Here is a 21,034-nt window from a genome sequence, read left to right on the forward strand (position 1 = left end):
TCCAGTTCTGGGCCCCTCAATTCAAGAGAGATGTTGAGGTGCTGGAATGTGTCCAGAGAAGGGCAACAAAGCTGGTGAGGGGCCTGGAACACAAACCCTATGAGGAGAGGCTGAGGGAGCTGGGGGTGTGCAGCCTGGAGAAGAGGAGGCTCAGGTGGGACCTCATTGCTGTCTACAACTACCTGAAGGGAGGTTGTAGCCAGGTGGGGGTTGGTCTCTTCTGCCAGACAACCAGCAATAGAACAAGGCGACACAGTGTCAAGTTGTGCCAGGGGAAGTCTAGGCTGGATGTTAGGAGGAAGTTGTTGGCAGAGAGAGTGATTGGCATTGGAATGGGCTGCCCAAGGAGGTGGTGGAGTCACCGTCCCTGGAGGTGTTGAAGAAAAGCCTGGCTGAGGCACTTAGTGCCGTGGTCTAGTTGATTGGCTAGGGCTGGGTGCTAGGTTGGACTGGATGATCTTGGAGGTCTCTTCCAACCTGGTTGATTCTATGATATAATGTGAATTTAAAAAAAAAATCAAAACTCTAGGAAAAAAAATAAGGAAAAGAGATAAATGTACTAAAAATAAATGTGGCGATCCCAGGAAGAAATGCAGTGCATTCAGTGTGGTTTATATTTCAAGTCAAGCAAAAATGGTCATTGTCTATAAAAGCAGATTCATCTTCCAAGTTAAACTCTTTCTTTAACCTGTATTCAAAACACACAGAAGAGGCTGAAGAAGTGTGACTAAAGCATCCCCTCCTGGAACCCAGGTATTTCATGAAACAGCTCAGAACTTCCTTAGGTTTTCATAACAGCTCAGCAACACCTGAAAGAATGTGCTAAAGACTCAGTGTAATTGTTTCTCAAAATTAGTAAAAATAAAGCCATGTTTTTATCACACTACTTCTGTCTCATTTAATAGGTTTATTTTACAAACATACAACCATAAGTCTGTTTACAGCTCATAAATAAAGAGATTTAACAAAACCAGACCACACCAGCCTCAAGAAAGAGCTGAACTCCAGAGTCTGACAGTAGTCGTCTCTCTGCCAGTCCTTTAGTCTATCCTTTTGTTTTTCCTTTTGGTTTGAAGCCTCTCCTGCATTCTCTTCTGTGTGAAAAGCCTCTCCATAGGAAGATCATTTGCTAGCAATAGCAGAAACTTCCCTGGAGAGGCAGGGCAGGTGTTTGTCATTTATACAGGCTGTGTAAAACTCAGGCCAGTAAGAGGGTAGATGTACATCAAAGATCCCAAATTTAAGCAGTGCAGGTTATAGAAATGATATCTGTTAATCTAATGTCTATCTGAAAGATTTTCCCCTCTCTGCATAGCTTTTAACTTGTTACAGGGACTGAGTCCTATATGCAGGAGCTCAGACTCCTGTGCAGTCAGAATCCATAGTCTTCCAGGAAGCCTCCTATACATTCAGAAGTTATCACTACTATACTTCCAGATCAACAGTCTCTCTCTAGAAAGCAAAATGCTCTTTCTCCATTCTTCAGCTGAAAGAGACCTAGAATACAACATGACTTTGACACAGCCAGCTAGAACAGCTGCCAGGAAGCACAAGATGCAGACAGAACAATTCTCACCTAGCAAAGCATAAAACACTATAAAAGCTACCTGAACTACCTGAGCCAGGGACTATGATTACATCAACATTTCAGAACTTGGGGAGCTCATAACTTAGTAAGTTCATCAGTGAAGATCTGTCTCAATATCCTGTTAGAAGATCCCTTTTTTTTTCCCACCCATACTTGTAAGCACTGAGTAATTAGTACCACTTTTCACCCTGCTGAAATGCAGCTGTGGGCTCAGTCAAACACCAGGTCAGGCTGTGCTATGAGGACTGTAGGAAAAAGTCTCCCCAAGTCAAATTAGTCTGAACAGACCTGAATTGTGTTATGCCTATGGCACCTCCAGACCAGTATCTCGTTACCAAAAAATACTTTAAAGCAATGCAAGACTACAGTGATAATTCCCCAGGGAACTCTCTCTGCTGGCCTCTTAGCTGCTCGTAGTCTAGCTAGCACTGTTAGCTGAAGCTACTGTCTTTGCAAGTCTTTTGGTGAGTGGACTGTCACTGTATAAACATCTACTGCACCTACAAAGTAAATAGTACTGCTTTGTACCACTAGAAAAGCTCACACATCACTTTGCAGGGATGTCCAGTAGTTTCACAGGAATTAGAGCCCTAAACTTCTATTTCTTGAGCTAGGGAGTACAGGAAGACATCTCAGCAAATAAAGAGATCTTTGTGGCATCAGCCAAAATCTCTTCCTTCTATATGATTACACAGAAAAGTAAATGAAATGATGAATGAATCATCACCCAAACCATTTCAGAAATGCACAAATCACAAGTTTATTGATGACACAGTGAGCAAACCATCTATATTTAATAACTACTGCTGTGCTTACATCTCTCATGGATTATGTTTGCTAATCACTGTGGTTGTCTTTGAAGATTTATTGTTGCTTTTCGTATCTGCTGTAGCCTTGCATCAAGAAAAACAAGATAACGTGCTGCTGCTTACTGCATGGTGAGGGGAGTGGGGATAGGGCTTTCAGTTTGTAATCCTGTATTTTTTCTCCAATTTCATTTGAGAGCTTAATTTCTGTTGGCTATCTTTAAAAACCACGACACATGATCTCATCATTGCCTTAGCTTCATCACAATGACACCTATTGCAACGGGCAACCTGAGCAACAGCTGTCCTGCAGACTCTGCGTGTGACCACAAGTAGTTTGAGCCAAAGTCTGTGCCTTGTTTTTCTCACTTACAGAACAGTACCTATAACCCAATTTACATTGGAAGCTCCAAGGATCAATTTATTCCTATTTGCTCAGAGTCCTGAGTGGAAGATGTACTAAAAGGATATGGACTTGTTAGTCTAGTGTCAGCATGTGGGAACACAAAGTGAAGAAGGATGTGGGAATGGAGTGAAGAAGGATGATAACAGGTGGATGATGACCTTGGTTGCCACCAGCTGCTGGCTACCTTCTCTCAGAAGGGATAGATAATGGACACCTCATTAATGAGAAAAACAAGGTGTGGTTTATTCAGATGGAGTGGGTTGTCCTTGACTAAATATGCAAATGTGTGGGTGTGTGCCTTGTGCCCTGAGGGATACATTGAGAGCCGAAATGATCAATAAAGCTCTCTGGCATAATTCACATTGAATCATCTGAAAAGGAAAGGAAAGGAAAAGGAAAAGGAAAAGGAAAAGGAAAAGGAAAAGGAAAAGGAAAAGGAAAAGGAAAAGGAAAAGGAAAAGGAAAAGGAAAAGGAAAAGGAAAAGGAAAAGGAAAAGGAAAAGGAAGGAAAGGGGAAAGAAAGAAAGAAAGAAAGAAAGAAAGAAAGAAAGAAAGAAAGAAAGAAAGAAAGAAAGAAAGAAAGAAAGAAAGAAAGAAAGAAAGAAAGAAAGAAAGAAAGAAAGAAAGAAAGAAAGAAAGAGAGAGAAAGAAAGAAAGAAAGAAAGAAAGAAAGAAAGAAAGAAAGAAAGAAAGAAAGAAAGAAAGAAAGAAAGAAAGAAAGAAAGAAAGAAAGAAAGAAAGAAAGAAAGAAAGAAAGAAAGAAAGAAAAAGAAAAATTCTAGGAAGAGAAATGGTACCATCTCTGCACAGCTAGCAATGCCATAAACATTATTAAAGCCTGATTTTATCAGAGGCTGAGATATGAGAGTGACTAATAATTTGGAGCTTGTCTATTTTTTAGAGAATTCAAAAGCTTTCACATGCCACATCACAGCTTTTAATGTGATAATGAGCTCGGTATTGCTTAAAAAGAAAGCCCATAAACATTCCAGTCGATAGTATTAATCTAAAAAGGAAAAGGAAAAACAACATTTCTGAATAACCTTCCACCACTGCCCCCCACTCCAACATACCCAGTAAAGCAATTTGGACAAAATCTTATCTCTGATGAGAATAGGTGTTTGGAAATTCTTCCCCAGCTCCTGTTAAATTATGTCCTTCTTTTTGCCAACATAGAGTTACTCCTCTGAGTGTTTCATAGCATCATAGGATGTTAGGGGTTGGAAGTGACCCAAAGAGATCATCGAGTCCAGCCCCCCTGCCGCAGCAGGACAATCCTATCTAACACAGATCACAGAGGAACACACTCAGATAGACCTTGAAAGGGTCCAGAGATGGAGACTCCACGACCTCCCTGGGGAGCCTGTGCCAGTGCTCTGGGACCCTTACAGTAAAGAAGTTCCCCCTTGTGTTGAGGCAGAATCTCTTTTTCTGCAACTTACACCTGTTGCTCCTTGTCCTATCCCAGGGAGCAGTGAGCAGAGCCTGTCCCCCTGCTCCTGGCAGCCTTCAGATACTTATTTATCAAATCCCCTCTAGGTCTTCTCTTCTCCAGACTAAAAAGCCCCAGCTCCTTCAGCCTCTCCTCATAAGCCATGCCCTCCTGTCCCTAATCATCCTCGTAGCCCTCTGTTGGACCCTCTCCATCAGATCCCTGTCCCTCTTCAACTGGGGAGCCCAAAACTGAACACAGTATTCAAGATGAGGTCTCCCCAGGGCAGAGTAGAGGGGGAGGAGAACCTCCCTTGATCTGCTGGACACACTCCTCCTAATACACCCCAGGATCCCATTGGCCTTTTTGGCCACAAGGGCACATTGCTGTGCCATGGGCAACTTGTTATCCAGCAGCACTCCCAGGTCCCTCTCCACAGGGCTGCTCTCCAGCAGATCACCTCCCAGCCTGTACTGGTGCAGTTTGTTATTCCTCCCCAGATGCAGGACTCTGCACTTGTCCTTGTTGAACTTCATCTGGTTCCCTCACCTCTACTCATTTAAAAGCATTTCATAAATATCAATACAGGTGTCTGACATATGTTAGTGTTATCTTCTATTACAGAAGCAGAGCTGAAAAGCAAAGTCTATGCCTGTGGCCAAGAATAGATGCAACCATATGCATGCACATAAGCAGCACATTGCACAAACATATATGTATAATGACTTGAGAAAAAGGAATTAAAATGGATAGAAAGGAATTAAAACCATTTTCTGAGCTGATCAGAAATGTTTTCTTCAAACAGGAGGAAGATACTTTAAGTTGGACTCATTTAACCTTTCCAAAAGTATTCATTGATTCTGAAAGGGAAACATAATCGTGAATTATCAGAGCATTTAACCTCAAATCACCATTTCCATTTCACAAACACTCCAAGTATAATATATGAAATGGGGAAACATTTCCAAAGTTAAGCAAATTGTAATTATGAAAGCTGCACTTCCCTTTTCTTTGCAACTGAGTGTGTGTTTTTTGGCAAGGTTTTCTGTAAGGTTCCTTTGAATTTAAGACCAAAGCCTTAATTACAAGCCTATGCTTCCTTCCTGACTTTTGTGGGGTTTGCTGTTGTTTTGTTCTTTCTTTGGCTTGTTTTGGGTTTGGTTTTTGCTTGTTTGTTTGTTTTGTTTTCTGATTTTGAGTATCTAGACCTATACACAATGCCACAGGGGCTGCTAGTGCCATTCCTCTCCATTGTGAAATGCCAGAACATCACTATTAAAATGCACTCACTGCAATACAGTCTCCATTTTATTCTGGTTATTTTTTTAATGGTAGCTAAAAGTATTTATTGAAAAAAAATTAATCCTCACTTCATTTTTTTATCTCATCTCGACTGCTTCATATATATTTGACTAACAAATGCCTCATGTTCCAGCCATGTGTGATTTGCCTGCTTCTCATGTCCATGATCTGCTTCATCATTGTTCATGTACTGTTCAGATTGTTGGTCACCCTAATGTGACATGAAATTTGCTGCTTCTCTGAATGACTAAACTCTTGGAAGCATGGGCATTCAAATATCACACTGCTTGAGAGTCAGAAAAAGTAATGGGAATCCAAGTGACCAACATAATTTAGTACCACTAAGCTTTCATCCACCAAATTATTATAGAATTGTAGAATCAAGCAGGTTGGAAGAGACCTCCAAGATCATCCAGTCCAACCTAGCACCCAGCCCTAGCCACTCAACTAGACCATGGCACTAAGTGCCTCATCCAGGCTTTTCTTGAACACCTCCAAGGACAGTGACTCCACCACCTCCCTGGGCAGCCCATTCCAATGCCAATCACTCTCTCTGCCAACAACTTCCTCCTAACATCCAGCCTAGACTTCCCCTGGCACAACTTGAGACTGTGTCCCCTTGTTCTCTTGCTGGTTGCCTGGCAGAAGAGACCAACCCCCACCTGGCTACAACCTCCCTTCAGGTAGTTGTAGACAGCAATGAGGTTCCCCCTGAGCCTCTTCTTCTGCAGGCTGCACACCCCCAGCTCCCTCAGCCTCTCCTCATAGGGTTTGTGTTCCAGGCCCCTCACCAGCTTCGTTACAAGGAATTGTCTTTTGCCTATAAATCCCAAATCTCTATTCATGAGCTCTACCTGTCCTTATCTGTGATCAATATGATTTTACTACCTGATGCCCTGCAAGCATACAGTGACATCTGTTACTCTGTTGCAAGATATCAATAAAGAAGTGTTTTGAAAAGACACATGGTTCTTTCTTATCTTTTTCCTAGTAAGATGACAGGAAAAAAAGACCAGCAAAAGTTCAAAAAATATCCTAACAATAAAATGACCCCAAGATACATATAAAATGTATCACAGAATCATACAATGTCAGGGGCTGGAAGAGACCTCAAAAGATCATCTAGTTCAGCTCCCTCTGCCACAGGAGGATCACCTACAGCAGATCACCCTGGATCACATCCAGACAGTTCTTGAATATCTTCAGAGAGGGAGACTCCACAACCTCCCTGGGCAGCCTGTTCCAGTGCTCTGTCACCCTCACAAGGAAAAAAAATCTCCCTGAGGTTCACATGGAACCTCCTATGCCTCAACTTCCTTGTCCTGTCGCTGGGCATCACTGAGAAGAATCTGGCTCCATCTTCCTGGCACTCACCCCTTGCATACTTATAAACATTAATCAGGTCATCCCTTGGTCTCCTCCTCTCCAAGCAGCACAGCCCCAGCTCCCTCAGGCTCTCCTCATAAGGAAGGTGTTCCATTCCCTTAATCATCTTTGTGGCTCTGCACTGGACTCTCTCAAGCAGCTCCCCATCCTTCTTGAACTGGGGGGCCCAGAATGGGATGCAATACTCCAGATGTGGCCTCACCAGGGCACAGTAGAGGGATAGGAGAATGTTTCTCGACCTACTAACCACACTCCTTCTAATACACCCAAACTAAAGAGCCCCAGCTCCCTCAGTCTCTCCTCATAAGGCAGATGTTCCATTTCCTTAATCATTTTTGTGGCTCTGTGCTGGACGCTTTCAAGCAGTTCCCTGCCCTTCTTGAGATAGTACAGCCTAAAAAAGGCTTCATTCTCAAGTCTTTCCCCATTGTGTAGTGATTTGGTGGTGTAAGGGTCCATATTTATGTTCTTCACTGAGAGAGTCATTGGACACTGGAATGGGCTGCCCAGGGAGGTGCTGGAGTCGCCATCCCTGGGGCTGTTCAAGGCAGGATTGGACGTGGCACTTGGTGCCATGGTCTAGCCTTGAGCTCTGTGGTAAAGGGTTGAACTTGATGATCTGTGAGGTCTCTTCCAGCCCTGATGATACTGTGATACTGTGATACTGTGATATATGATGGCCTGCGTGTTTAAAATCTACTCCAACTAAGTCTCAGTTTCTGTTAGGTCACTATGTGAACTGTCTATGATTTCACAATAAGTATTGCAACATGGGAGTAGCAGAACGTGTCAAATGAGAAGACAAAATCAATGAGCCATGCTGCAAAGAACTGTAGCAGCTGTTCCTTGGCCCGAAGGCATCTTTTATTTTTAAATGTAAATCCTGTAGTTGAGATAAGATATAGCATAAATTTGATTTTTTCCATTCTGTGGTAAGGCACATGTAGGGTAGAAGCCACAAATGCAAAGTCCTATCTCAGCCTCCCTGCAGAAGGATAGATTTCTTTCTTTTCTTGGCACAATCCCAAGTGTAGGGAAGTTTCCCGAGCCACAGACCCACAGGGCCACTACAGACTTTTGCTGCATTGGTCACAGAATTAAGCAGGTGAACGTTTTGTCAAATGGGAAAACAAAACACTAAGATGGGCATGAAGCAGAGCCATTTGTCACCCAGCACAGAAGACCCAGATCTTGGCCTATTATTAGGAATAAGTTCTTTACAGTGAGGGTGGTGAAACATTGGAACAGGTTGCCCAGGGAGGTTGAGGATGCTCCCTCCCTGGAAGTGTTCAAGGCCAGGCACTTAGTGCCATGGTCTAGTTAACTGGCTAGGGCTGGGTGCTAGGTTGGACTGGATGATCTTGGAGGTCTCTTCCAACCTGGTTGGTTCTACTATTCTATGATTAATATAGCTTTGTTAAGAAAAGTTATTGTGTGTCTTGCTAGAAGATAAGTAATACCTAATTAATGTATCCTAGCAATTAGTGTGTAATCCTAGTGTAGTTCTAACACAAACATATGTAACCAATTAGAGTCTAACATCATTTGTAAGGCTTCTTATCTGGCCTTCTGATGGAAAGTATATAAACCCATGCTTGAGGTACAATAAACTGGAACTTGCTTATGTTAAGCTTGCCCCATCTCTTATTCTAATACCCATGGCATTTGGCCCGTGGCAATAAAGCCTTTCAACAACCTTCCCCTCATCTCAAGAAGATGTCACTGTCAAAGTGCATCTAGGGAGATGTGAACATCAGCTGTGGCGATAAAGAAAGGTCACAGTGTCCTTGTAAAGTGGATGTCATCCAAAGCATTCATGGCTTGGCATGATACCTTGGTTGTGTGAAATGGCAGTTGGCAATATATAACTCACAGTGATGTGTGTCAATTAAATTGATGTTTTTCAGGTATAACTAGAGGTTATTTTGATTATAGCCATCATTAAACCAGAACTAAACTAAACTAAACCCCAACCAACCAAAAACAGACAAAGGAAGGGAGGAAGGGAGGAAGGGAGAAAGGGAGGAAGGGAGAAAGGGAGGAAGGGAGAAAGGGAGAAAGAGAGAGAGAGAGAAAGAGAGAGAGAGAGAAAGAGAGAGAGAGAGAAAGAGAGAGAGAGAAAGAGAGAGAGAGAGAAAGAGAGAGAAAGAGAGAAAGAGAGAAAGAGAGAAAGAGAGAAAGAGAGAAAGAGAGAAAGAGAGAAAGGGAGAAAGGGAGAAAGGGAGAAAGGGAGAAAGGGAGAAAGGGAGAAAGGAAGAAAGGAAGAAAGGAAGAAAGGAAGAAAGGAAGAAAGGAAGAAAGGAAGAAAGGAAGAAAGAAAGAAAGAAAGAAAGAAAGAAAGAAAGAAAGAAAGAAAGAAAGAAAGAAAGAAAGAAAGAAAGAAAGAAAGAAAGAAAGAAAGAAAGAAAGAAAGAAAGAAAGAAAGGAAGAAAGGAAGAAAGGAAGAAAGGAAGAAAGGAAGAAAGGAAGAAAGGAAGAAAGGAAGAAAGGAAGAAAGGAAGAAAGGAAGAAAGGAAGAAAGGAAGAAAGGAAGAAAGGAAGAAAGGAAGAAAGGAAGAAAGGAAGAAAGGAAGAAAGGAAGAAAGGAAGAAAGGAAGAAAGGAAGAAAGGAAGAAAGGAAGAAAGGAAGAAAGAAGAAAGAAAGAAAGAAAGAAAGAAAGAAAGAAAGAAAGAAAGAAAGAAAGAAAGAAAGAAAGAAAGAAAGAAAGAAAGAAAGAAAGAAAGAAAGAAAGAAAGAAAGAAAGAAAGAAAGAAAGAAAGAAAGAAAGAAAATAAAGCATTGATCCTCTCCTGCATGAGAGTTTCTGGGACCTAACACATTTTTCTTCTGAACATTTCCCTAGAAGTTTTCTGAGCTAACTACAGCTAGAAAATGCAGCCAGTAATTTGGAGAGCAGGGAATCGATGTTGTTCCCTTATTTAAAAACCAATGCACAGTAAATACCTGCCAGCAGTAGTGATAACATTCACTTACACTGGAGATAACTCATACAAAATGCCAACTAACCACCAGCTTAGGAAACCAACATAATGCTCTTGGTCCAGATAATTTATGTTCCATCAGTGCAGTTTGGCCTGCTTTCTTTTTTACTTTAGTACACTTGTCTCACATACAAACCATAGAGAGCTTTCTGAGTATTACATGTATTTATCTAGTCACAGAAATATTCACAAAGGGAAGGAGATCAAATGGCTGCTGAAATGATGGGGAAGGTTTTGATTTTTATCTCTGAGGAGACAGACATTTGTTGTCGTCTGCTTTCAAACCAGACAGGGACTGCTGCATGAGTGATGACAGGCATTTTTTTTCTCTTCTCAACTTTTCCTTTTGCCATTTGGCTGCTCTTTGTTTTCACTCTGTACTGAAAAGACAGGGAATGTTTTTTAAGGCTACTAACAGGGGGATCTGATATAAATTCTAGTGCACAGTTTTCCTTTTCCAGCACACATACAGATGCTGCCCTTTCACTGATAGCACAACCCACCCATCCTGCTGCTGCAACAGAGGATGCAGCATGTTCAAGACATCCTCTTTTTCTTTCCTGTTATTAATTTTTTTCTTTAGCCTCTAACAAAGAATTGCTCATTCTGACTGACACATTCTGACTGAAGCTTTTCTGAGGAGCTTGGGCATGGGAAGATACAGCTATGGACTCTTTGCATCTGGTGCCATTTTGAGCTCCCTTGTTCCTTGCCTGCCACAGCAAACTTCAGTTCTAAAGGAGAAGAGGAAAATTTCCTGACCTCCTCAACTGGTGTGTATGTTTTCCCCACAGGAGACAAGTCTGATCCCCATGGTCCATGTGGCTTGATCATATCAAAGTCCTTCAAAGTCTGTGCTTTTTCCCAACTAAGATAACTCAAACTCTGTTGTCTTAAATAGACACTTGCAGTAATTTGTCTCAGTCCTACACATAAAGACTTCTGCTCAGTCCTGACCCACCTCCTTTGGCTTCAGAGAGTCACCCTGATAATTTTCTGCTTCCCTGCATGCCACATGTGTTTTCCTGGGATTTTCAGTGCAACACTAACTCTAAATAGACAAGCTTCCAGCTGTCATGTACTTTGTTGATTTTATCCTTAATCCAGCTTTGTGTTCTGCACAGAATCTACATCGGTGTGCACTGGGATGCACCGGTGCTACCTGTCACTTGCTGACCAACCAGGTTCTAGCACCCTGGATTTACTGCTATTCCAGGGCCCTCTCCTTGTCTCACCTCTGTCCATAACACCACAGTGAAAGCAGATCTGCCAGAGGATTAGAGACCAGCTCCTTCCTGAGGAGCGATTAACAGAAGCCTCCTAAATGCTCATACTATGGCTGCAGCCATTCTCTCATGTCTGCTCCTCTTTAGCTGGCATATCCTCTCAGTTTATCACAGCTGGAAGAACAATTTCAAGAGCAGACACTCAAAGGCCTTGATATATGACAGCACTCATTGGCAAGATGCTTCTGGAATAATCCCACTTGGCCAAATAAAATTGACTTTCATATGCAGGTTGGCAGAGGGTAGTTTTCCAATACTGGGAAGTGAGATGAAGGTGCTTACAATTTCCTTGGCCCAAGCCTTCTAATGAGCTAGAAGTGTTAAGTTGCAGTTTGACTGAGAGCTGTGCTTGTCATGTGATTTGAGCATGGCCTCTTTTCTAATGAAGTTTCATGGGTGGTGAGATTTTTTTTCCCCAGTTTTCATATGAAATGCACAAACTGGAAAGAAAAAGCCTTATCTTCCAGGAATAAGTAGGGTGGGGTGCAATTTTCTCCCTACAGGTTTTTCATTGAGGAAACTCATCAAAGCAACCACTTCCCAGTCATATTTTGTTCTGCTCAATCTATATTTTCCTGAAAACTTACAAGAACATTTATCACTGAAAAAAAAAAACCCACACTCAAATCTGTCTCGTATACAGGACAGTAGAGATTCTGCACAGGACCAGACCCTAACAGCACAACTCTTCCTTTTCTCCCATGTTTTCAAAGCAGATTTCTTTCTACTGAAAGATCTTTACTGACTTTCCCTGCTGCTGCTCGTTTTCTGTGCTAACAGTGATGTCTTGTGTTTGTCACAAATGTTTTTTTGTGAAGACAAGGGTGTCATCAGAGACCTGGATCATAAGCAGGATAGAGCAAATGACAGGAAGAGAGAAAAACTGGAAACACTGTCATGAAAACATTCTGAAGTATGAAGACTACTGCTGCCACAAGGGAATAGGATCATAGGATGTTAGGGGTTGGAAGGGACCCAAAGAGATCATCGAGTCCAACCCCCCTGCCAGAGCAGAACAATACTAACACAGATCACAGAGGAACACATCCAGACAGGTCTTGAAAGGGTACAGAGAAGGAGATTCCACCACCTCCCTGGGGAGACTGTGCCAGTCCTCTCTGACCCTTGCAGCAAAGAAGTTTCCCCTTGTGTTGAGGTGGAACCTTTTTTGCTGCAACCTATACCCATTTCTCCTTGTCCTATCCCAGGGAGCAGTGAGCAGAGCCTGTTCCCCCACTCCTGGCAGCCTTCAGATACTTATAAACATTTATCAAATCCCCTCTAAGACTTCTCTTCTCCAGACTAAAAAGCCCCAGCTCCCTCAGCCTCTCCTGAAGTAGAAATATTTCTATATTATATGTCCTTTTCCCAGTTTCCATGTAGCATCACTCTGGGCCTTTTAACAGCTTGTTTACATCTGTTAATTTGATGCCAAGGTTTGGCAGCCACTCATGTAGACAGTAAGTTCAGTTCCTAGAGGCAGAAGTATTGCTTAGAAACTTCCCATGCATCTTTACAATCATAGAATCAAACCAGATTGAAAGAGACCTCCAAGATCATCCAGTCCAACCTAGCACCCAGCCCTAGCCACTCAACCAGACCATGGCACTAAGTGCCTCAGCCAGGCTTTGCTTGAACACCTCCAGGGACAGTGACTCCACCACCTCCCTGGGCAGCCCATTCCAATGCCAATCACTCTCTGGCAAGAAATTCCTCCTACCATCCAGCCTACACTGGGCTGGGTAGTGAGTGACAGCTAGCCCTTCACTGGGGTGTTGCATCACACTGGGTGAATTCTGGAGGTTTGTTATCTTTCTGGCATGCTCAGAGGAAACCTTGCCTTTTGTTATGAGTTTCAGTTGATGACTAGGAGCTGCTTAGTGCCCTGCGAGGAGATACAGCCTCTGAACACTGACAGAGTAAATTTGACACCTTGGCAAGACCCTTAGTCACAATAAACAAAGCCTACATGGATAGGGCAAAAAGGAAACATAAGGGATACTGCAATGGCCCATTTGGTGTTGGGCAATGAGTTCTACAGTCATCAGGACTGTCTTCTACCTTTCATTAACAGTGTTATTTCTTTTCAGTCCAGCATGCCAAGGGCAGGTGCTCTCTCCATGAAACAAACACACAACAGCACACTGCAACAAACCAAAAGTAAGTAAGGCTGAACATGAACACCCAGGCCAGAAAGAAGACTGAGTTACAAATTTGGACCAAAGAACTTTTTAATCTGTGTAAGTCAAGGCTGAAATGAATTGGTAATACAAAAAAAGGGGTTTGGGAGTGAACAGACACTGCCATAACCTCTTCCCTTTCATTTCTGTAGGTGGATAGCAAATTTAGTCTTGAGGGTATCAGCCTGCAGCCTCCCTCTCACCAGGGTGTTAGATTCATTCTAAGCCACCTGAAGTATATTCCTGGCTACTAAAAGTTAAAGCTTGATACTCTTGAACCAGCTTCCTTTTCTTTTTTTCCTTTTTATTACTTTTTCCTTTTATTCTTTTCCCCTCTTTTTATTCTTTTTTCCCCTTTTTATTCTTTTTTTCTTTTTATTATTTTTTCCCTTTTTATTCTTTTTTTTTTCCTTTTTTTTTTAAATTCTTTTTTATTATTATTATTTTCTTTTTTTCTTTTCCAAAAAGACAAAAAAATAAAGAAGTTCAGCTGGGTCTAGCAACACTGCATTGCAAGGTTCAGCCAGTGGCCAGGGTCTTCTGCAAAAAGAGGGACCACTTTGACAGGGTTGCCAAGGAAGCAATCAGCTCTGGTCCACCTGAGCAGCAGGCAGCACAGAGGCTGTGGGGCAAGGCTGTATGTTTAATTTGTGCTTGCCACTGGGAAAAAAGGAAGAGTTATGTTACAAACACAATTTTAAACAAGAAATGCTAGTGCTGCGAGGCATGGAGAGAGAAGGCAGCAGCAGCTGTTGATCTGAGGATGGATTGCATTTTTTACCCTGCATGGTGCACCTAGGGCTGCCTGCTAGCCTGCCTGCCAGCACCTAACACAGCCAGATACTGGGGCACACTGGGTCCAGCATCATCCTAGAGAAAACAAGAGTTATGCTGGGGAGAGCAGGACAGACACTGTCTCTGATCCGAGAGGCAATACAGATTCATAGGTTAAAAAGCCTTGGTTGAGTATAGTGACATTTTTCTTCCTGTCTCCTATCACTTTATTCATCTTTTATTACACCCTCTCTCTCCCTGAAAATTAGGAGTAGTTTCAGTGAAGGTCTGAAGCTCTGCTTTGTGCTGCTGCAATAAGGCAGCTATGAGCAGAACACACACAAAAAGCACTCTGTTGTGCTCAAGTGGTGATCTGTAGGCAATGCAAACTAACCACCAGCACAGGGCAGCTTGTAAACAATGAAACTGTAACCAGCCTGAAACAGAGCAAGAGCAGAAGTAATTGCCTAACTTACCATCACCATTTCAGGCTTGCTTTAGTACATCCTCTGTGCACAGTGAAGTCCAATAGAAAACTGATAACCTGCACAAGAATGTTTCCTCTTCCACAAGAGAGAGAAAATGCCAGTGACAATCGTGTGGTGTGTGCTGGACTTAGTCCTCCTGAGCACCACATAATAAAGAAGTGTCAATTTAATTAACCACAACTTTATAAATTAAGTGGTGCTTGCCGTTTGCCTTTCAAAGCCTGTCTTTTCTTGTCAGATAAGTATTCTATCCTATTCATCCCAAAGATGGAGTAGGTAAAACAAATTCCAGTCTTATTAACACTACCATGGCACTGTCCCCCCTCCCCCCCCCAAAAAAAATATTAGCCTTGGGGGGAAAAAAATCAATGCTATTTATCTCCTTTAGGTAAGGAGCCACCCTCCTCCTTGTATATATTTCCACAACTGACCACTTTGCATTCCCAGGTTACTAATCCGTCATACTGGGACTTGTTGACTTCATCACTGACTCCTGCTCTCTCGTCTCGTTTCTGTCTTGCTTTATGCAGTCATCCACTTGTTTTGTGGTGCAAAACATGTCCATGCAAGAAAGGGAGAGTCCCACTTTCCATTTTGTAACACTTCATCCTGCACTGCCATTTAGATGCTTCCCCCCCACACACATTCTCAACACACTTATTGCAAAGAGCATATATGTCTGATGACATCAGGCAGGCATGACATAGCATATACCTGCTTAAGTGCCCCATCCCTTGCCAGTTCTGCATGCCCATCATTAGTGGCATCACTTTACCAAGAACACCAGTCTCTGTGACAGCAAAGTGGATACCCATTCCTGGTCCACACCCCTCACTCCCTTCCCTGTTTATTTGCCTTCCATTTCTTCACCTGACATTTTTCAAGGTCCTCACTCTTTTACTGTGTGGTTTTATCTACAACAGAGTTGATCTGTCCAGAAAACTTCTTCCATAGCTTTGTGAGATTTTCTAATACCCCCAGAAAGCTGAAATCACTTTCACAGCTTTACTCTATTGCTTGGCTTTTCCTGCATTAAACCCCAAATTGTTATCTTTTTGCCAAATCCCTTTTCATCACATTTCAATAATACCATTAAAAAAAACCCCTATTGACACCTTAAAATGAAATCAAACAATGATTCTTGGACAACCTTTTCATGCCAAGAAGCAGAAATCAAGCTGAGGTGAATTTGAACATGAACAATCACATCTAAACTGGCAGGAAAAGGGAGATAAAGTTATACATTTCTAATGCTTTCAAAAGGCATGACAACAGAATTATTTTGCCATCAGAGATAACTATGTATAAACGTTTCATGCAGATGTGTCTATATACTTTATATTATAGCTATATAGTTTATATGTGTGTATATATATATATATATATATATCAAAAAAAAAGAAGCCAAAAAACAGCAATAAAAAACCCCCAATCCACACTTGCACTTACCTTTGGAAAGTCACATTTATCCCAGACTTGGTAAAACAGTCTCAGACAGACATTTGGACCTTCTTCCTATGCCGTGCATCCTTTCTTTGCAAATGAAGGTATAATCGGAAGAAATATCCTGGTTGATCTATAACAAACCAAAATGCAGACTAGAATGTTTGTCAGATGCAGATGCCTGGTTCAGTCAAGTCCAAGTGTGGGAATCCCTGAGACTCCTTTTCCAGTAATATCCAAAGCAAGAAAAAAAAAAAAAAAAAAAAAAAGGAAGAAAAAAATTAAGGAGAAAGGAAGGAAGCTAGGAAAAAAAAAAAGAGAAAGAAAGAAGTGAATAACTTGTTCTGTTCTTGTGTGGTTTAAAAACGTTGCTCTTGGAGGACTAAGCAGCCTGCAGGCATTTCAAGCTGTCGGATCCTAATGCATCCCAAGGTAACACACATATTTTGGTACTGCAAGTCTTCAAGTTCATACTAGCAAGCCCAGCTTCTGTGTGTGTGTGTGTGTGTGTGTGTGTGCTGGGAAGGAGGGTCGAGTTGTGCGGTGCCGGGGGGAGAAGAGAGAGAGGGAGATACACACACACACACACGCACGCACACACACGCTCACACAGAGATGGAAAAACTGCAAACTGGAGTGATCTCACAAAGTGCTCTAGATGGCAGAGCCTGCACGGCTTGTAAGACAAGCGATGTGCACACACCGAAAAGGAAAAAAACAACAAAAAACACCAAACCTCAAAAAAAAAACCAACCCACACCAACAAACCCGAGAGAAGTAGCAGGCAGCCTCAGGAATTTCTTCTTACCTCCTCTGACGATGCAACACGCAGCAAGTGCTCTCTGCTGCATAGAAATCTGTGCAGGCACGGCTCAGACCCCTCACTTCTGGAGAGAAAAAAAAAAGTAGCATAGGAAAAGGAAAAAAAAAATCAGAAATCAGAGGAAAGGAAGGTATGAAGAGAAGCCCTTAAACAAGTGTAAGTGTCAGGGAGGAGGCTCCTGTGGATGAGAGGCTAGTAGTTGGTACAGCAAGAGGCATCCAGACTCAGGGTCCTAATATAGATTGGCTCTGTAATTAAGTGGCAAAGCACTGCCTTCTAAGCCATTGCATAATAATAGAAACCTAAGCTGTGTAGACACAGCCTGACATGCTAAATCCTCAGGAGCTACACTCAACATTTGTCAGTGGGAAGCGTATCACTTCTCTGGGGGCGGGGAAAGATGAGGGAGAAAGGAAAGGGGGAGAAAATTTGCTGCAAAATGCACAAGCTGCAGCTGCAAAGAGATCTCAGGTGGTGCCAGTGCCTGAAGTGTTGTAGTGGAAGTCATATGCATGTGTATCTATATAGGGAGAGATAAAGACAATAACATTTCCATCCCCGTTCATACTATTCAATACTACCAGAGATTTTGTTTTCCATATTTTAGTATCTTAAATATTCAAGAGAAGAGTATTTACAAAGGATTTACACGTTAAATATTGTGTAGTTCTGATTCTGGTGGTAAGAAGCATCTCTCCCTTTATACTGAACAGTATTGGAAGGTCTAAATAACCCTTAAGATATCTTAAAATAAAATCAGCTAAAAGGATTCAGGAGAATTGAGTAATGTTTCCTATTTACTGGCAGGTTCCTCTCTAAGGTCCTCCAAACACAGAGACATACATTTACTTCTGTCTCCCTCAATTGAAGAGGCTCCTAGGCAGAGCATGGGCTATGCTGGTTAAACAAGAGTAGGCAAGAAGACAACTCATTCAAACTACTGCACAGCAGTACCAACACACAAACAGACAGAACTATTTATAATGGCTATGGAAGGAATCAAAGCCAAAAAAGAAGTATGATTTTGCAGTAGGAATTTACCTGAAAACTGTGGCACTGGCTGATAGCTATGGTCCATCCATCCCAGTATCCTGCCTCTGGAGAACGGTCAGCACTGCACACCTCCACGGAATCTGAATGAACTTGTGCAGCTTGGGCTAGACAGCCAGGGCTAACCTGTTCATGAGCAAAGCTTCTCCCTAATCCCTGTTCTTTAAAGGTGAGCCAAAGCATTGAAACATGGGCAGGGGAACAGACTGCCTCTGCATATCCAGGTGAAACATGTAAAATCCGATTCTGAGGTCCTTTGTACTTGGTGTAAAATATTCTTCCTTTTAGACACCCTAGATCACCAGTGTAAAACCATCTGGTGGGCTGTAAACACCCCAGTGTGAAAAAAGGGCATGAGTTCAGATAGAGACATAGTATTTCAGCCCAGGTAGTAAGAACTATATTTTTATACAGCCTAACCTAGCCTAGTTACTCTCCTCATTTACTCCTTACTCCTGGTGGAATCAACAGCTGCATTCCAAGAAGCCATCCAGTGAAGATGGGAGAAGTAGGTCACTGAGTTCCTATGTAGCTATCAAATTTGGCCTCTGAAAAGTGAAACAAGACTGAACTGAAAACTTTGATGATCTTTTTGAGAATGACTGCATAGAGCAGTGCATACTTTTTGTGAGGGGGTTCGTGAAAAAGATCCTCCTTTGATCTATGCCTGCTACATTCCCAGGCAACTCTCTCTATCCCCAAGGTGAAAACTGCAGATGTCACATTTAAGGCAATTCCACTGAAGTAAAACAGAGCAGGCAGGACTGTGGACAGATCAATTGTCTATTTTTCAGCATATCCAGCTTTCCCCAGCTTTATGTAGAACAGTGCTGAAGGGCTCTCATTGGGAGGGAAGCCAAGTGTTACAACAGTTATAGCCTTACTGTGCACTAAAATAGATCATAGAATCATACAAACATCTGGTTGGAAAAGACTTTAAGATCATAGAGTCCAACCATAACCTACTACTTCCCTGTGCACAACTGCTAGATCATGTCCCTAAGCACTCGTGCAAAGATCTGTTAAAATACCTCCAGGGATGGTGACTCCATCATTTCCCTGAGCAGTTTAGACCAATGCCTGATGAACCTATTGGTAAAGAAATATTTCCTAATATCCATTCTAAACCTCCTCTTGTGCAATTTGAGTCCATTTCCTCTCATCCTACCACTTGTTGCTTGGAAGAAGAGGCCAGCCCCCACATCACTACAACCTCCTTTGTGGTAGTTGCAGAGAACAATGAGGTCTGCTTTCAGCCTCCTCTTCCCCAGGCTGAACAATCACAGCTCCCTCAACTACTCCTTTCAGGACTTGTGTCCCAGACCCCTCACTAGTCTCATTGCTTTTCTTGGGACACACTCCAGCAGTACAATGCCCTTGTAGCAAGGAGCCCAATACTGAACACTGCATTTGAGGAGCTGCCTCACCAGTGCTGAGTACAAGTGTAAGATTATTTTGTTCATCCTGATGGACACAAGCCAGGATACTGTTGGCAGTTTTGGCCACTTGAGCACACTGCTGCCTCATGTTCAGTTGGCTGCTGACCAGCACCCATAGATCCCTTTCTGCAAAACAAATTTCAATCCACTTTTTCCCAAGCATGTAGCACTGCATCGAGATTTTGTGACCAAAGTGCAGGCTCACATGTTACCAGTTCTTTCAAGGTTAGTATTCAACCATGCACAGAAGAGCAGTGGAGGAAGTGGGAAGCAAAAGGCAAAGGAAACAAAGAGTGGGAAGTTGATTATGCATTACTGTTTTATCCATCTTAGCAAACCAATGAATGACATAGACTTCATCATTAGATAAATGGTGCCACATCCAATTGGCAGCTGTCACTAGTGGTGTGCCCCAAGGATCAGTGCTGAGCCCAGTCCTGTTCAATATCTTTACTGATGATCTGAATGAAAGGATTGAGTCCATCATCAGCAGCTTTGCAGATGACACCAAGCTAGGAGCAGCTGTGGATCTGTTGGAGGGTAGGAGAGCCCTGCAGAGGGATCTGGACAGGATGGATAGGTGGGCAGAGGCCAATGGGAGGAGATTTAACAAGGCCAAGTGCAGGGTTCTATACTTTGATCACAACAACCTCAAGCAGCGCTACAGGCTGGGGACAGAGTGGCTGGAGAGCAGCTGGGAAGAAAGGGACCTGGAGGTACTGGTAGATAGTGGCTGAAGATGAGGCAGCAGTGTGCCCAGGTGGCCAAGAGAGACAATGGCATCCTGACTTGCACAGGAACAGTGTGGCCAGTAGGACAAGGGAGGTTATTCTGCCCCTGTACTCAGCACTGGTCAGGCCACACCTTGAGTGCTCTGTTCAGTTCTGGGCCCCTCAATTCAAGAGAGATGTTGAGGTGCTGGAACGTGTCCAGAGAAGGGCAACAAAGCTGGTGAGGGACCTGAAACACAAACCCTATGAGGAGAGGCTGAGGGAGCTGGGGGTGTTTAGCCTGCAGAAGAGGAGGCTCAGGGGGGACGTCATTGCTGTCTACAGCTACCTGAAGGGAGGTTGCAGCCAGTTGGGGGTTGGTCTCTTCTCCCAGACAACCAGCAACAGAACAAGGGGACACAGTGTCAAGTTGTGCTGGGGGAAGTCTAGGCTGGATGTTAGGAGGAAGTTGTTGGCAGAGAGAGTGATTGGCATTGGAGTGGGCTGCCCAGGGAGGTGATGGAGTCACCGTCCCTGGAGGTGTTCAAGCAAAGCCTGGCTGAGGCACTTAGTGCCATGGTCTAGTTGAGTGGCTAGGGCTGGGTGCTAGGTTGGACTGGATGATCTTGGAGGTCTCTTCCAACCTGGCTGATTCTATAACTATGTGATCCCCTAGGTGATTATGCCTTGGCAGGGAGTTTGGACTTGACTTCTGGAGGTCCCTTCCAACCTCTAAGGTTCTGTGTTTCTGTGATAAGCTGAGTCATTTTTTCTGGATGCACTGTTAAATGAAACAGATCTTGGTCTACTTTCTCATTGTCACTTAAAACTGTTTGGAGAGGAGGAAGGTTGTTAGAGAGATTTTAACCTTCAAGGAGAGAAGAATCATAAGAGATTGAGGACAGATAACCCTTAGACAGGATTTGTTAACTAGGGATA

General features: G+C 42.9%; 1 protein-coding gene across 1 annotated transcript in view; it reads right to left on the reverse strand.

The window, feature by feature from the left end:
* LRFN2 (leucine rich repeat and fibronectin type III domain containing 2) overlaps positions 1-17,192 on the reverse strand; it is a 180,306-nt gene extending 163,114 nt beyond the window's left edge. Inside the window, exons 1-2 of the mRNA XM_064158330.1 lie at positions 16,882-17,192; positions 16,080-16,206 (exon numbers count right to left, since the gene is read on the reverse strand). The gene's annotated coding sequence lies outside the window, so the exon portion shown is untranslated. The remainder of the gene's footprint in view (positions 1-16,079; positions 16,207-16,881) is intronic.
* Positions 17,193-21,034: the final 3,842 nt, after the last annotated feature.

This window comes from Pogoniulus pusillus, chromosome 18 (genome assembly GCF_015220805.1).
Source record: "Pogoniulus pusillus isolate bPogPus1 chromosome 18, bPogPus1.pri, whole genome shotgun sequence".
NCBI lineage: Eukaryota > Metazoa > Chordata > Aves > Piciformes > Lybiidae > Pogoniulus > Pogoniulus pusillus.